Here is an 18,323-nt window from a genome sequence, read left to right as displayed (position 1 = left end):
GATAGAACACAAATCAAATACTACAGTTGCAAAGAATCAAATGTAAGTAGCACAATACACAGTGAGCTCCAGGGGGAGACCAAACCATATACTAAATGAGTGGTATAAGAACCACGACTCAGGACTAGACTCAGTCTAGGAGGTGTAGAATTGTTAGGACCCCACAGAACAACCCAAGGTGAGTGGATCGGGATCCCACGTAGGACGGGTGCAGAGTGAGAACACGACCGATTGCTCCGCACAATTCAATGGGAAAGTCACGGTTGGAAAATTAGAGATTAAGGACCCTTCTCAGCAGATTACAAAGACAACCCTTGGAACTTAAGAGTTTGAAGAGCCACCCCACCATGGATACCTTTGTACCAGAGTTACCTATCCCAGAGGAGCCGGGTGCATAGGTACTAAATGGCGTCGGAAACCCTTGTCGTTTTCTATGGATGTCGACAAAGAAATTCTGCTGCTGGAAGTACAAAAAGTTTCCAGTGGAAACCAAACGTGGAGTCTAGGTGAGAAGAACCTGAAAGCAGAGGGTACAGAGTCTGGGTCACTTTGGAGTGACCAGGGGCTCGGTAGACGAATGCCCATCGATGTCGGGTGCTTCAGGTATGTTGACGGTGATCTTGACTCTTCAGCTGCGAGGACCCGGAGATGTCTAGGAAGACCAGGAGCTGGAGGCGAGCTGTCCCACGATGGATGTCAAAGCCTTGGCAGCGGCAACAACGGAGATTTTCAAATTCGATCTGGCCCAGCAAGGACCAGGAGACTCACCACAGCAAGGGGAGTCCGGGCAGGCCTGGAGCAACCAGGGGAGCCCAATTAAAGCAAAGTTGACCCTCAAGTGGACCCACAAGCCGAAGGTACAGGAGTCGCCAGGGGACCTCAGGCAGTTTCACAGGATACCAGCTAGCAGGGCACAGAGTGCGAGGATGCCAGAGTCCTTCTCAGAAAAAATGCGCTGGGGTCAGGTGTTCAAATGGCCCAATGCACGGAATTGTTACACGACAACAAGCATATGCAGCTGCAAATGGACGCGGTGCACTGGGGTACGGGTATTCGGTCCCTACGAGGGATATCCGCCTCAAACTCAGTGAGAGGGCAGCTCAACCTTGGAGATCTTCAGAAACCCACCTCCGCTGGAGCAGCAAACTGGTCAGATGCATTACGGTGCCCGCGTTTGCAGGGGACTGGCTCCTTCACCCCAAGGGAGATCCTTCTGTTGTCTTGGAGGTCCACAGGGTCCAGCACGGAACCTGTATGGATCACGGACAGTGGCGAGACTGGGTACGGCAAGGGAAGACGAAGTCAAGCCCAAGGGAGGTCCAGCGAAGTCCAGCGTGTCCAGACGGTCAAAGTGTAGTGGTATCTTCTTGCAGAATCTTGTCCACGTAAAATGTAATGTCCTGAAGCCAGGTAACCCATTTTATACCCACGGGAAAGGGTTGGGCAGATTCTAGGGACCCTCCTAGGGGAGGGACAGGACAGAGGGGTGGCTACACCCATATCCTTTGTCCAGTTTCGTGCCAGAGCAGGAACAAATGGCTCCCAGAACTGGTTTGAGCTGACTATGCACAGGGACACGAAATGTGCCCCTCATGCAGACTTTCTGGCACGGCGACCATGCACCCACACTACCCAAATAAACTAAATCCTGTCTGGGAGGTGGTCACATCTCCCTGTGACAGGATACCTATTGTCTGACCTTCCTCTGCGCGAGCTTGGCTCAGCAGCAGGAGGGCAGACTCGAGTCTGTGGCTGGCAGCATCCATTTTGTACTGTAAGGCTTGAGAAAGTTGGTACCGGTAGACTTAGGTACCCTAGAACCTCGGTTCTGATGGGAGGAATCATACCTCCCACACCAGTTACTGGTGTGGGAGGTATGATTCCAAGGTGTTTGACACCAAACATGACATACTTCGTTGCAGTCGTTTTCGAGATAGCATTTACCGCGAGGTTATAATGCACCTCCACCTATATGTCTGGCAGTATCATGTATAGCCCGGGAGAATGGTCTCCGAAGACTGCAGAGGGGCCCTGCTCATGCAGGAGCACCCTCTAACGCAAAACCCAGCACCCTGCCTTCAGGATTGTTAAGGCTTGCTATAGGGGTGACTTATAAGGTTTTAAGTGTAGTGATATATATATAGATATAGTAAACCTATATCTCTCGTAAGTGGTGCAAGCACCAGCCTACAAAGGCTGCAGTAGCAGACCTGAGGTTCAATTTTTCATGGCCTCTCACGGGTGGCAAAATACATGCTTCAGCCCATGGGAGGCCTCTGGGGTACCTATGCCCTTAGTACATTGGTACCATATACTAGGGACTGATAAGGGCACCCCAGGATCCAATCTGGAGTTGTACTACAGTACATACATATCAATTTAGAGGAGATAGCAGATAGGCTGGGGTCCTGAATAGCAGGATCCCAGCCACACTAGTCAAAACACTGGGAGCAAAAAGCAAAAAGTGGGGATAACCATAAGAAGCAGATCCTACTTTCCTACACACCTGGAGTGGTATGTTGGGAGGTATCCAGCCAATCAGAATGCACCCTTTGCTGGCTATTTTTATAGTTAGAGGCTCACAAAGGGGGATTCTGTGACTGGCCACCCCCCAACATCCCTCTGGTGCGACGGGAGCTAATGGGTAGCAACACACAATGAAAAAAATTAATCAATTTTCAAGCAACGCTCCCTCAACCTCTTCTCCACCACAGTTAGTTCACAGCTGGTTGTCAGTGCTCCTGCCCTTGCTTTTGACAAAGGAAGATCAGTCACCCAAAGAAAAGTAGAAGAATGTAAATAATGTTTTTCTCCATCGTTTCTTTGGCTGATTGGACTTCTGTTGTCAAACGCAAGAGGAGGTGCATGGCCACTTATCTGTGGTGCATCATAAGACGCCACTGGAGTGCCATGGGAGAATGAAGCTGTGCTTTTTTCGTAAGCTATGAAACCAGAGTCTGCTCTCACTTCTGCAGCTCTCCATAATTTTGGTGGGAATTGCCCTAATAGCGTAATTGTCCTTACCTGCAGGACACTACTAGCTGTTAATTGTCCCCTGCCCCTTTGTTCGAAACCCTTGCCAGATGTTACTGCCTGATGGTGTGGCCAATAACACTCAATTAATACAGGAGAATGTCGAATGCTTGATTGAAGACAATACAATGCTAGAAGGCCATTAATGACTAGCCTAGACCCCCTGCTCCAACCTGCACTGCTTCTCTTTCTGTCCCCCCCATTTAAGTGAAACACTCTACCCTCAGTGTGTGGAAAGACTAATCTGGTTATAAAAAGCCCTCTGAAACGTTAACCATCAGGTAGAAGGCGTTTAACGACCACTATAGCTCTTGCCATCGGAATTTAATGCTATATATTATTGTTTGCCACATTTCTTTATATTGGTGCCAGACACTGATCTTTGACTATCAGTACTGCACAGCTAGTAACGCTAAGGCAAATAGAGCGTATCATGGGTTCACAGCTGCCATGATCAGATAAGAAGTATCAAAGGTTGTACTGGTGTAACACAAATCCCCAACATGGCTCTGAACATGTGACTGTTCGAGCCTTCTGTCGTGGATGTCACATGACTCAAAGTATGTACTAAATGCGAAATTTAGGGTTACAGCAGTGTATCTGGGTTGACCGCCACAGCTGGTACACACATGTACATTAGGCCATATTGGGCAGATTGTTAATGTATACATTTGTTTACTATGCAATTTACTAAGTATTAAGGAATGCAGCTGCTGGGTGAGATTAATGCAGGGCATGATTTTCTGTATGTTTATCGTCCACAAACCCAACTTTAATTTTTTTTATAAATATAATCTGTTTAGTGTGCTTTCTCCTATCAACTAAACCTGTTTGGACTCCTGCCAGAGTCTTATACATTGTCGAAATAAGACAGAAGTCTCAGACATGCTCTGCAGGGTAGTTAAGTGTATGGTTTCTAAAGTACATTTCAGAATGTAGATTGTTGTGTTCTAACCCCTGACCTCTGTCTGGGAGGGGTAGTGCCCTGGAGTACCACGCTCGTAGCCTGGGGAGCCCAGGGGAGGCCTCGCGCGCTAGCAGCGTAAGCAGGGACCACATACACAGTTTCTTAGTTGGGCGCGAACTGTCGCTCGTCCACCCGTTTATTATTTATTTAACCTGCGTGCGTTCAACAGCGCTCTAGCGGAAACGCTAGAGCGCTAACTGTAGCATCCCTTCTCAACTCAGTCCTTGACAACAGTTCTTTTATTACTTCACTGCTTCACTAACTTGGCACGCAAAGTCTCTCAGCCGACTGCTGGGCCTGGGGTTCTCCCTCAGGTCATACCTGGTGGCCCTTCGGGCGCCTGGGGCCGAGGTTTCCGGTGGTACTTCTTGCCTTGGTCCGCCTCCGGTGCCATCGGCGCCACCTGGCTCAGAGTCTGTGTTGCTCCGTGGGTCGGAGCGGGATGTTTCCCCTGAGTTGTCTCCCAAGTCGTGGTCCATGTCGAGATCCGCTGTCTCGGGGTTATCTGCGGGCCTCCTCACCACCTTGAACCACGATATGTTCCGGGTGACCAGGTCTCTCCCTCGACGCGCTGTCACCATGGTCCCTCGGCGGTCGACCACTCTCCAGTATCCTTTTTCATATCGGGTTTTAAACTTTCCTCCTGGCCGGCGCTCTTTGAGGACCACTGTGTCACCTTCTTGAACTTCTCGGGTTACGGCTCTCCGAGCCTCACTGACTCTGTCGTTTCGCCTTTGGCGCCTTCGGAACGCTTCTTCCTCGCTGAAAGGCGGTGCTACCCAGCCTGGGGCTACTGGTAGCCCATCCCTGCGAGTTCCTTGGAACATCAACGCCCAGGGGGCTTGTCGGGTGGAGCAGTGGGGAGTGCTGCCGTATTCCCCTAGGAATCGCTGTAGTTCTTGCTCTGGGTCTAGTTGTTCGGTCACAGCGATGCGTAGCACCTTATTGATGGTGCGCATAAACCGCTCCACCTCCCCGTTGGCTTGGGGCCACTGCGGGGTGATGCGCCTGTGTCTGACGCCGTGTGTCCTCAGGAGTTCTTCGAACTCGTGCCCTTGGAACGGGGGTCCATTGTCACTCCGCAGTTCCTCGGGGTACCCGAACATCCCAAATACCTTCTCCAGGGCAGGTTTCACATGTACACACGCGGTGGACGGTAGGGCCTCAGCAATGGGGTACTTCCAATAGCTGTCCATGATGACGAGGGTGACTCGCCCATCGGGTAGGCTCCCAAAGTCCACGCTGATCTTCTCCCAGGGGGCGTGCCCGTGCTCTTCAGTTATGATGGGCGCCGGTGGTTGGGGTTCCCCTGTTAGCTGGCATGACTGGCAGCTGCGGACGGTGTCGGTGACGTAGTCGTCCATACCCGGGAACCAGACTTTCTCCCTCATCCGGGCCTTCATCTTCTCTGTACCTTGGTGCCCCTTGTGTGCTAACTGGGTCGCCCTGGTCCGAAGTGCTCCTGGAATGACGATTCGGGAACCCCTTAGAAGGAGTCCCCCTCTGGTCACGCTCAGCTCGTGTCGTACCCTCCACATGTGTTGAAGATCCTCACGGTCTCCACTGGCCCACGAGTTTGCCGTTTGTAGAAACGATTGCCAGTTTCCCTCGAGGATGGTATTCTTGACCTTCATTATCACGGGGTCTTGGTCGGCTACTTCTTGGAGTTCTCCAAGCGTCATGGCCCTGGGGCACGTCAGGGCCGCCACCATGTCGAGGTGTTCCTCGGCGTCGTCCTCAGTGTCCCTGTGCTCGGGTGCACCGTCGTGTTCTGGGTGGCGGGACAGGAAGTCTGCCGGGTTCTTGGCCCCTGGCCGGTACACTACAGTCATGTGATATTGTTGCAGACCGATGGCCCACCGCTCTATGCGTGGGGGCGGGTGTGGAGCTGTTCCTCGGAACAGCGGCACCAGCGGCTGATGGTCCGTCACCACTGTGAATGGGTGCCCGCACACGTAAAGATGGAAATGGCGGCAGCCCCACCGGATCGCCAGTGCTTCCCGCTCGATCTGGGAGTATGGCTTCTCCGGGTCGGTGAGGGCCTTGCTCGCGTACGCCAGAGTTGCCCACTGTCCGGGTTCCTGTTCTTGTGTTAGGACTGCCCTCAGCCCTACGGGGCTGGCATCCACTAGGATTTCGGTTTTCTTGGTCGGGTCAAAGTAGACCAGTGTTGTCTGGTCTAGAAGTGCCTCTTTGATCGCCTCGAAGGCTTGCTCTTCGGCATCCGTCCACTGCCACGCCACGTCGGTCTTGGTGAGGCGTCTCAGGGGCTCGGCTAGGGTGGCCAGATTCGGGACGAACGTTCCGCAGTATGTGGCCATCCCTAGGAAACTGCGTACCTCTGCCACTGACGCGGGGGCCGCGGCTGTTTTGATGGCTAGCGACTTTCGAGGGTCTACTTGGATGCCCTTAGTCAAAAGAGTAGATCCTCCCTGTCTTCAAAACACATTCAAATTAACACCTTTCACACCACAATGTGAAATCCTATTAGCCTTAAGGAAATCACCAAATCACGAAATTTCTCAAGTGTGACCAAAGGTACTATCACTCTTAGATATGTGTCACACAAACCAATAATCAAAGATTTGAGGTGGTTTCCTCTTTCAAGAGCATCGACGCGTTTCGGTGGGCCAAGATTCACAGCCAACACCTTCTTCAGGAAAAGCACATTAGAGTCCCAATAGTAATGATCCTAAAAACAATTTAAAAAGACATATAACTTCATTTTAATAACATTGCAAATTTATTTCTTCTCACTACATGCCATCAAATACTGTCCGCTATCAACATCCTGCAAATACTGGTATAACAACCATATACCACTACCACTCACACTACATCCTTGTGACACCCATAAGATATACTGATGGAAATTAATATTACCCATCCTCAATCGTTCAGATATGTCCAAAACATTCATAAATTCCCATAAAGGCAATAGTTGAAGGAATTTGTTATAATTATAAGGATAGCAATGCTGAGTTCTTTGCATATTCACTCTAGTGCAAAAATTCACTAGTCTTACTGAGGCACCAAAATATGTCCTATTTATAGTATAACTCTTGATTTAAGAAGAATTATGCCCAATATCGAACTTACATTTGAATATAAGAAGGCAATATCCGTGTGGATCCTGCCAACGGTTCTGTTTATTCAGTTTATTGTATCGGTTTCTGGAAAGAATCTTCGCTGGTGAACTCACTATATGGTAAAGAAAGTAGTACCAGACTCCTTACTACAATGCTGCATTGTGAGTAATAATTAGCTTATACTTATCAAAAAGAAAAAAAGATATATATTATTCCATGTTCCTTATGTAGATAAAGTCCGGGTCTAAATAGGCCTCAAGACAATGCTTCTTTTAATTAGGTGCAGTCATAATATCAAATAAAAGATTTCGGGAGACCTATAAGAGGAAGTGAGTATGGTTAAAGTATTAACACATTCGTGACATGGAAGGTCATCATCTTAATTAAATGACGTCCAGATACCGACATTAATGACATTCTTACTCAAAAAAAATTTTTTTAAACAGGATACATTACAAGAGACCCAAATGTATAGGCCACTAACGATAGCTGGTCACTCAGCTGTTCCTATATTTCAAATCCCCTTCACATTAAGACTATAAGTACCTACATCTAACTTTTCTGCATGTCGTTGAAAGCCCCATTGGTTAAGCTGTGTCAGATACCTACTAAACACCCCTTACTGGTATATCTAAGTATATCTCACTAGCAGACTTAAGCCTCAGAATAGAAATGAAATAAATAAGTTGTTTACACAGTGGGAGCCCAAGGTATATATAGTGTGTAGACTCAAAAGAACCTAGATGTCTGGCAAGGATGTCTACCACTAAAAAATCCTCCCAACCTAAGCCTAAAACTAAATACCAAAGCTCCTCCAGATGCTCATTAACAGTATATCCAAATATAACACACATAATCATTAAGGTACATAGTTAAAAAAATACCTTGGATATTGTCTCAGCCGCGGATTACCGTGCCCTCATAAGGTGTGGGTAGACAAATATCCCATACCGATAAATGGTGCCAAATAAAGCAGCTATGGAGAAAATATATATTATTAAGGTCAGCCTATTCTCCTTTCCCAATAGCGAAACACACCACCAGCCCATAGCCACCTCTAGACAACACCTACCTTGGTTTAGGCTTGTTGCGATGTGCACGGTACGGCTCTCGTCTACTTGGATGCCCTCCTTGGTGAAAACGTAGCCGAAGAACTCGATCTTCTGCTGGAACAGCTGGCACTTCTCCCGGTGTAGGATGACGCTGTGCTCTTGGAGGCGCGTGAGGGTGGCCCGGACGTGTCGGTAGTGCTCCTCGACTGTCTTGGAGTAGATGAGGATGTCATCACTCACGTTCAGGACGCCAGGCAGTCCGACCAGGATGTCTCTAATTGTGTTCTGAAATGTTTCGGCCACCGATGAGATCCCGAAATTAAGGCGCTTGTATCGCCGTAGTCCCAAATGCGTGCTGAAGGTGGTAAAGTACCGGCTCTCCTTGGCTAGGGTGAGTTGGTGGTACCCCGCATTTAAGTCCAATTTCGAGAACCATCGGGCACCGTTCAGGTCGGAGACAATGTCATCCATGGTCGGCGTGATGTGCCTCTCCCTTGTGATGGCCTTGTTTGGGAGGCGCATGTCGATGCATAGCCGGATCTTCCCAGGTTGTCGTGGTTTCTCGGCTATTTCCATTGGTGACACCCAAGGTGTGGGTCCCGTGACCTTTTCTATAATGCCTTGTTCCTCCAGCCGTCGGAGTTCCTCCTCTACTAACGGGCGCAAGTGAAACGGGATGCGCCTGTGCCGGAGGGCAGTTGGTTGCACCGCGGTGTCTATATGAAGTCGTACTGGTGGCCTCTTGATCTTTCCTAGGCCTGAGAATAGGCCCTGAAATGCTTCCAGCAAGTCGTCGACTTGTCGGTCCTGAACCACTCTGAGGAATGAGATCAGTCCTAGATCTTTGGCCGCATGGCCGCTGAGAAGTGTGTCTACTTCCTTATTGATGACATGAATGTCGATGACAATTTCTGCCTTCTCTGACTGCACTGCGACCCTCATCTTGCCCTTCAGCAGAGGCGGCGTGTCGCTTCCGTAAGCGAAGATCTTGGCCTTCGACGGGCGGAGCTTCGGCCGTGGTTTGAGGCGATTGTATTGTTGCACCCCCATAACTGTCACTGACGCGCCGGTATCTATCACAGCGTTCACCTCCGATCCGGCAATCAATATGTCGCAGCAGCGGCTGAGGTCGCCGGGTGCTTTTGAGGGCTCTGGTAAACGATACGAGGTACGTTTCTCCCTCATCGTCGGACTCAGTGTCGGATTCTGGGTACTCCCTGACTGGTTCTCTCTTGGGCCGTGGCTGCGACGATAAGGATGTGTGTGATAGTTGCCGTACTAGCTTCCTCATCGGCTTGTCCCGCTTGTGGCTGCTCCGTTGCATCTTCCTGCGGCAGACGGACGCGAAGTGGTTGTCGATGCCACAGTTGGTGCATGTTTTTCCACGGGCTGGGCACACCTTGAGGGGGTGTTCGTCGTATCCGCAGTATCCGCATGACCTGGCTGGATCGGGGGCCCGCCGGTCGCGGGGCTTGGGTGGTCGTTCTTTCCTCCGTACTGCGTCTGCTTTCTCCACTTTGACCTCCACCGTGCTGGCAGCTCCTTTCACAAGGGCTAGATCCATCTCCTCTGCACGTGCTGCCGACAGGTCGTGAGTCCAGGCCAGGACGAGGATGTCGTTCATCGTGATGTTCGGTTTGCGAAGTATCATGCCTCGTAGCGTCTTACTCCTGATCCCCAAGATCAGCTGCGCTCTGATTTCCTCTTTGGCCCGGTCGCCGACTAGGTGCGTGTGCGCAAGGACTCTCAGCCTTGCATGGAACGCGTCAACCGACTCTCCCTCGCGCTGTTTCGCTTGGCGAAGCTTGGAGTGTTCGTAATCAGGGTTGACCTGGGGGTCAAAGTGCGCGTTCAAGGCCGCAACTGCTGCTGCATAGTCCGTCGGGGGACCCGTGTCAGGCAGGTGCTTGAACAGGAGGTAGATCTCTTCCCCCGCGTAGTGGAGTAGTAGAGAGCGTTTCACCGTTCCATCCGTCTCTCTGGACCCAATGAAATTGTTTTCCAGCCTCCCCAGCCATGTCTGCCACCTCGGCGCGGCGGTCGTGGGGTCTGCGGCTTCACTGAATGGAGGTAGCACTCCGGACGCGGGGTGATGGGGCAGTGTCCCTGCAGGGCCGGGCGTCTCATCATCACCCATCGTGGCGTCAAAATCCCTGGTATGGACCAGGAGTCGTCGTCTACTCACTGGGTGGGTCGGTCGCTGCACGTGGGCAGGTTCAGCGCGCTGCGCCGTCAGGCGAGACCTCCGTTGCTGTTCTGCCTAGCAGCAGGAGTCTCAGGGGGTTCAGAAGTCACCCCTCGTTACCAGTGTTGTGTTCTAACCCCTGACCTCTGTCTGGGAGGGGTAGTGCCCTGGAGTACCACGCTCGTAGCCTGGGGAGCCCTCGCGCGCTAACAGCATAAGCAGGGACCACACACACAGTTTCTTAGTTGGGAGCGAACTGTCGCTCGTCCGCCCGTTTATTATTTATATTACCGCGCTCACGTAGTCGACGTGAGCGCAACCTGCGTGCGTTCAACAGCGCTCTAGCGGAAACGCTAGAGCGCTAACTGTAACATAGATCATTTCCTAATTTGCGTGCAGCATTCCTAATTGTCACGTTCATGTTCCAAATTGAGCATTTTGGAACACCCTTAGTTGCTAGGCTACAACACCTGCAATGTGTTGTGCATACAAGCGTTTCCTCCAGCGGCGGCTCCTCCGCTAAGGCATAGGAGCGTCGTCCCACTGCTCTGTGAACAGTTCAGAAAGGAAAAAGAAAATGATAATAACAGAATGTTATTATCATTTTATTTTTCCGTCCTGGCTCAGCTGGTTTACATTTTAGATGCAAGGCGGGCGGTATTGGGCTGAGCTGTCACAGGAGCAGGTGGAGGAGGGGTGGACATCCTTAAGTGCTCGTGACAGTATGACCTGTCATCTTGGGCCGGCCAAACAGTCTTGCGCACTTAGATGTTCTCCATCCGGCTGTATTGCACAGCCTGGGTGGAGAACATGCACAGGCTCCCAATCCCTGTCTGAGCACCGAACCACGGTGCTCAGACCAATCACAACGCTGCTATCATGCTGGTGACAGCAGCGTTGTGATTAGCTAGAGGAGTCTGGATGCCTGTGTGCTTCCTGCTTCTCGAGTTGACCGAAGAGGACCGAGAGGCGGTGCCCGGCCTGCAGGGAAGCGATTATCCCCCCCCCCCCATTAGTAGCATCTGCCACTGGTTTTCATCCATACTGTATTGTCAAAGATATTTCGAATTACCCATGCGCCTGGGCATGTATGTAGCAATTCCAATTCAAGCTTCTTTCTTTCACCACCCTCTAATGAGGGGTGGGGTAGGGGGTGCGGATGGTTAACCCGCCAAACCATGTGGATTATCCTTGAACAGATTACAGCGAAACAGGGGTTTCGACCGTGTATATACAATTTAGATCTCAACACACTTTAGTCAATATAAAGATGTCAGCTAAGCCGTCGACAGATCGCTTTTGGGGCAAACCGGATGGATCATACAGTCAGAAAAACAATAGATTGTGGAACATGTGTAAGTGTTCTTGTGGTCGGAGAGCTCATTTTTTTAAGTCGAGCATATACAGCGCTTGCGCTGTCAGGCGATCTGTTGTAAGTGCTTTGTGGGGTCTGACTTCTCCCCCCGCTGTGAATTGGCATTTGTGTGTGTCGTTTTAAAATTGCAGCCTGCAAATGATTGATGGTGGGTGTATGTCCCACCTTTTTTCACAAGTTAACTCCCATGGGGTATTGCCGTGTGAGCGAGCAGTGACGTGCACACTCCTTGTTCTCTTTTGTTTAATTTACATTACGCTTGTCCACCTGTACCATCTTTGCCCGCCCCCACCACCAGTGGCGGCTTCTCGAGAGAGTGCTGTGGGGCGGTGGGCGGGGAGGGGGGCAGGGTGGGGGCTAGTAAACTCCGGGCATACGGCCGAACAGAGCCATTTGGCGCTGCAGCGCACGCAATGTAATTTGTTGTATTTATTTATTTATTTACATTACACCGTTCGGCCATGAGCCGGAGTTTATCTCCTGCATCCCAGTCGTCCGTTTTGCCGCTGACCGCGGCCCCCGCAGGGGGCCACTAGAGCGGTCGGCGCCCTAGTGTCGCCTGGGCACCGGTCAATCCTCCCCGCCCCCCCTCCTGGGGGGCAGGGACTCCGGCCGGTGTTCCCCTCCTCTTTCCTGCCCGGAAGTGACGCGACGGGCATCACTTCCGGGGCTCTCTGGGCGTGGTGGGAGGCTATATAGCCCTCCCCCACCATGCCGGCGACCTCTTGTCGCCTCGCACGCCGCATGGCATCCTCTTGCCCACAAACGTGACGCGGTTGAGGATGCGCTTTATGATCATCCTGGAGCGGCGGGTACCCCATGAGCTGCAAGCGGTGAGTGTGAACACCCCCCCCCTCGCTCCCAGTGGGCACTTAAAGGAGCCCGGCAGCCACCGTTGCGACGGTCGGCCGTGGGGGGGGGTTAGCTCAGCTCCTGGAGACACGGGCCTCCCTTCTCCCTCGGTATGGTATTTAGCCTGCGTAGCCCCCGCCTCGCCTGGGATATATCCTCACTCCCAGTGGGCACTTAAAGGAGCCCGGCAGCCGCCGTTGTGACGGTCGGCCGTGGGGTGGGGGGGTTAGCACAGCTCCTGGGGACACGGGCCGCCCTTCTCCCTCGGTATGGTATCTAGCCTGCGTAGCCCCCGCCTCGCCTGGGATATATCTGGGTCCGATCGTCCCCCCTTTTGTGGCACCTCCTCGGAGGCTCACCTGGGGAAAGCTGTAGGAGCAACGTTCAACTGCACGTTCGCGCCCCCCCTCGAGGCTTTGTTCTTCCGTCATGGCCAGAGAGGACGTGGTCCGTTGGCTAGATGACTCATTTTGGTGCTGGGACCAGGGTTCTTGCCCGGGGTCGCGCTCTCATACGGTGATCCTGGGCGAATCACTGAACTTGCATGTGCCTTGAATGGGTAATGTAAAACTGCTCATGTGAGCGCTCCATACTGTTGGGTCGAGTTCGCGCTGCCGTCCTTGGTTCTGGAACCAGGGTTCTAGCCTCGGGGATGCATTCACATCCGGTGATTCCGGGCAAATCACTTAATCTCCCCGTGCCCGAAGGTGTAATGTAGAAACTGCTCATGTAAGCCTCCACACTTTTGGGTCGAGTTCACGCTGCCGACTTTGGTGCTGGAATCTGGGTTCGAGCCTCGGGGTCGCTTTCACTTACGGTGATTCTCAATTCACTTAACTCGCATGCGCCTTGAATATGTAATGAAAAAACTGGTCCTGAAAGCGCTCCATACTTTTGGGCCGAGTTCGTGCTGCCGACTTGGTGCTGGAACCAAGGTTCCAGCCTCGGACCGTGTCCCATACGGTGATTCTGGGCAAAACACTTAATCTCCCCGTGCCTGAATGTGTAATGTATACTTCTTTGCCCCCGCTGGACACACTGTGTCGGTAGCGCACCTCGGGTGTTGTGTTTACCCGGTACCAAGTGGCGGTTGTCACGCGTGGTGAGTTTGGGGAGGCAGAGTGTACCTTTGGTGCCTTTCTCCCCCCAAGAGGATTTTGCCAGGGGTGAGTCAGGCCTGCCAGTGGTGCGTGGGGGGAAGAGCCCCGGGCTTGGCATGGCAGTGAAGGGGGTTTGAGGCGATGCGAAGGGACGGTTGCTCAGCCCTCGGTCTGGCGGCGCGTGGAGTGGGCATCATGGTTCTGCGCCGTCTAGTCAGGACTGCTAGTACCGCTCACGCGCCGGGCCACTGGTTGCCTTTGGCGGGGAGTTCCCCCCCCCATCCCTTTGTGGGTGCCATAGTCCGCGGGACCGCTGGCATGCCCCCTGTCTTGCGCTAGTTTGTCGCGGTGAGTGCCCAGGCATTGCCCCCACCTCCCTCACCTACAGTCATGTAGAGGATGTGGCCTTAAGGCCAGCACTGCCGACTTTGGGCGCTGGGGAACCGGTCCGAACCTCTGCGTTGGCTCAGCATCATGGATGCTAGGCCGTGCCCACCCAATATGAATTGCCTTCCCTTGGATCGCCCGTAAGATAACCAACCTAATACATAACGGTATATGTAATAAACCTGCAGCATTTTGTACCCAATCAAACAGTCTGAGTGTGTGTTATTATTGGGTAATGTATTTTGTTGGAGGGGGGACTGAGGGGTGCCAATGGCGATACTATGATTGCTGCGCCACATCCTCTCCCGTCTTTCTACCCACTACTTTCCTATAATATCTAGGACATGTGACGCCTGGCAGATCGGGGACGTGCCAGGGTTTTTACCACCTTTCGCACCCACCCCCCCCCCCCCCCCAGCCCCCGCGTTTTTTTACATGTATAATAGCTAAAGTCCAAAATGAGGAGGTTTCCCCCCCACATCTCTTTTATGGGTTCCTTTATTGATTTAATCTTCAAAATGTGTTTTTATTTTTTGATTTTACAGAGTTTCATGTAGCAAAAACGGGTATCAGAGCGCTTTACATAACACTAGTTGCATTACATGAGGACACATTCATTTTTGTTAGGCACGGCCTTGTGCGGCCTCCTGTGATTTGCCCAGAATCACAGAATGTTCAGCGTTATTGCCGAGGCTCGCACCTAGTTCACAAGATTCGAGGTCGACCGCCCTAGTCGTTAGGCCAACTCCTCTCCCTCCTGTTGTGTGAAATGGATAAGTGCCAATGTAGCACGCGGCTCAGTTTGTATTCCAATGGTGCGCGCCGCAGTTTATTATTATTCCGGGTGGCGTGCGGTGCTGTTTGCATACCATACGCGCGGTGCAGTTGGTATTTCAGTGGCGTGCATTTCTGCGTGCTTGCTTCTTATTACTGTCTCGCTTTGTGTTTTAGTGGTGCTTCTGTGGTGCGTTCTAGTCACAGTTATATGGTGCTTGATGCTCCGGTTGAGGAGTCGAAGAGCCTTTGTGGAAAGGTAACATTCTATTCTGTGAGTGTACTTTGGTGGAAGACTGCCTGTCTCTCGCTAGGCCTATATGAGTAGTGCTTTGATGTCATCCGCGAGGAGAGTGTTTTTTGTCACTCCTCTGTGGTGTGCATTAGAAGCAAGTGAGCGAGAGGATGCTTACACGTCAGTCGCTGCGTGTGAATGTATAGAGAGTGTGGGAGTGTGTTGTAAACAATTATCATCTGCAATATACTTACTGATGTGTCCGTATGTATTAGCCTTTCCTTTATGTCCTTTCCACATTCTCCTTGTGGAACACCTGTGCTGTTCTAAATGCTCGCGTGCGATCCAAGTGAGGTTCGAAGCGGGACAGTTGGTGTTCAGTCAGCTGGTGTGGTGTACGCTTGGTCTGTACTCCCGTATTAAATATCCTGTGAAATGAAGAAAGGTTCCAGTGTGGTTTGTACCACATATCTACATCAATTTGGCGACGATCGTGCTGACTGGACGAGAGAGTGAGCCTTCTTCGGAGCAGACATGAAGAGAGCGACACCCTCCATAAGAACTGACGACGTGCTGTAGTACAAATGACTTCTTGAGACGACGTGCCAGATCCAGGCTTCCGGTGAACTAAGGAGTGAGACGTTATGATTTCGGAGCGGTGCTGACTTTAACGACAAACCGTGAGTCGTTCAATGTTATTCAATCCGGATATCCATTGCAGGCTGAGCGTTGCTAGGCAACAGTGTCCTCGGTTTTCAGCGCGCGCTTGATCACCTGCGACGAGCGTTGCTAGGCAGCAGCCTTTGCCTGTTTCAGCGTTGGTTTCCTCATTAACATTCCCGCATACCAACGCGCTGCGTAGCAGTGACGGCGTGACGGCATATTTTCACGGTGATTAGCGGACCTCTTGATTCAGGAAACTTCATTGGAGTGAAGATTTATCGCTCGCTACATTGTATCAGTAAATTCTATGAGAATAAATGTCAACGAGCGTATTTCCTCACTACAGTGACAAGCGCATAATGGGAAGATAAGGCTTTGGCTCTATTGGTGAAACGAGGAGTACAAAAGATAACACGTAACTGTCTGGCCTGGAAGTACTACATCCACGAGTGTTATCCTCATACGGTGATACACTCACCTAATGGGAAAATAAACAGTAATGGAAAGAAATGTTGTGTAACTTATAAAAAAAAAAAGAAAAAAGAGAGAGAGAAAAGGAAAACATAAAACAACTTGTTAGTTGGCCATATTATTTATAAAGGTTATTATAACACAGAAACAAATATTACCACCAATATTTATTGTCATTCAAGATTCTCTGTGCATATATCCTATTATATTTAGCATTGTGTACTAAACAACACCATGACTCAACAATTGAATCAACAGGTCACCGTGTCACTACCTCCTCAATTTCTTAGTGAACCAGGCACACCGTCAATTTCATGGGAAGACTGGATACGCATGTTTGATAACTATTTAGATGCTCTAGATGGACAGGAGTTCTCTGCTAAACGGAAAAAAGCGTTACTACTAAGTGCCTTAGGAAAAGAGGGCCAACGTGAATTTCAATATCTTTCTCAAGTATTACAAGCAAGCGGACAGCCTATTCCAAATGAATATAAGGAGGCCATAACAAGACTTGAAGTGAGATTTGGCAAGGAAGAGAACCTTGTTATGAACAGATATAAGTTCTACACGCATAAACAACGTTCTGAAGAATCGATTGACGATTTTGGAGCACGCCTTAGAGAATTATCTGTGAAATGTAATTTTGGAGGAATGAGTGACGAGCTGATACGTGATCAGCTCATAGTACAGTGCAACAATAGGAAAATTCAGGAGAGGTTGTGGGCAGCCAAGAATCCGTCCTTGAAATTAGCTATAGATTTAGCGAAAGTAGTAGAAGAATCAGAAAAATGCATGAAAGAATTAGACAAATATAGTTCACAACAAGTTTCAGTTTCAGTCGTGTCAGAGAAGTCTAAGAGTGAGTGTGAGACAGGAAATGAAGAAGCTGTTGGTATAGTCAAGTCTAAAGGGAAAAATCCCTTAAAGAAAAACAACTTCGTAAAATATCCCAATACTAGATTTTGTTCCAGATGTGGTAGTAATAGCCATAGTTCAGATGCAAAATTCTGTTTTGAGAACAATAAAGAATGCCTCAAGTGTGGAAGGTTAGGCCATTTCTCTAGAATGTGCAGGAGTAAAGGCAACACTAATGTAGCTGTGGTTGAGGATAAACCCATTAAAATGAGACGAGAAAAAGATAAAATATTGAGTGTGTATGATTGTGATATTAACAATAGCAATGAGAAAAGGGAAAAAAGACCCAAAGCTGAGTTTATTGTTAATAGTCGCTCAGTAATTCTGATGGTTGACACTGGTTCAAGACACACTATCATTCCTGAGGACTTATTCATGGACAAGTGGGGCGATACACTCTTGAAGGAGAGTGATATTTCTCCAACTGGGTACCAAGGTGAAAGTATAGACTTGTTGGGGTATTTTGATGCAGACATTCATTTTGAAAACAGGTCAATTAAAGGGAAGGTATATGTTGCCGTAGATGGTCCACCAATTCTTGGTTGGATTCATCAGTACGATCTACACCTAATAGTAAATCCGAGAGCACCCAACCAAGTAATGGTAGTAGATGACCATATTGTTAGTGACATACTCAATGATGCAAGTAATGTATTTAGAGATGAGTTAGGAGAACTAAAGGGTTATGTTCAAAAGATTGTTTTAAAGAATGGCACGATTCCAGTACAGCATAAAGTAAGAAGAATTCCATTATCGGTCAAAGATGAAGTTAGAAAAGTAATTAATGAAATGTTACAAGGGGGTGTCATTGAACCTGTTGAGGCCTCTGCATGGGTGCCTCCGGTCGTTATCATGCAGAAGGCGGATGGCAAAATTAGGTTCTGTGTGGACTTAAGATCCTTAAATAAATATGTGGTAGCAGACACTTTTCCCCTTCCTAATATAGGGGAGCTGGTTTCCACCCTACAAGGGGCAAAGTTTTTCACGAAATTAGATTTGAAGAGCGCATATCATCAAATCCGACTCCATGATGAGTCAAAACATTTAACAGCATTCATAACCACGGAAGGCACATTTCAGTTCACGAGACTCCCTTTTCGTTTAATATCTGCTGCTAGTGTTTTTCAACGCATGGTCAAAGAGATTTTTAAAGGCATAAAAAAAGCTGTGTTTTTTCAGGACGATATACTTGTGTTTGGTGACAATATCTCAGAACATAATTTGG

General features: G+C 49.8%; 1 protein-coding gene across 1 annotated transcript in view; it reads left to right on the top strand.

Annotated features, from left to right (window-relative positions):
- The window catches only part of SUGCT (succinyl-CoA:glutarate-CoA transferase), a 3,154,468-nt gene that overhangs the window by 934,655 nt on the left and 2,201,490 nt on the right, over window positions 1–18,323 (top strand). The gene's annotated exons all lie outside the window — the stretch shown is intronic.

This window comes from Triturus cristatus, chromosome 5_2 (genome assembly GCF_964204655.1).
Source record: "Triturus cristatus chromosome 5_2, aTriCri1.1, whole genome shotgun sequence".
NCBI lineage: Eukaryota > Metazoa > Chordata > Amphibia > Caudata > Salamandridae > Triturus > Triturus cristatus.
This window is presented reverse-complemented; position numbering and strand designations above follow the sequence as displayed.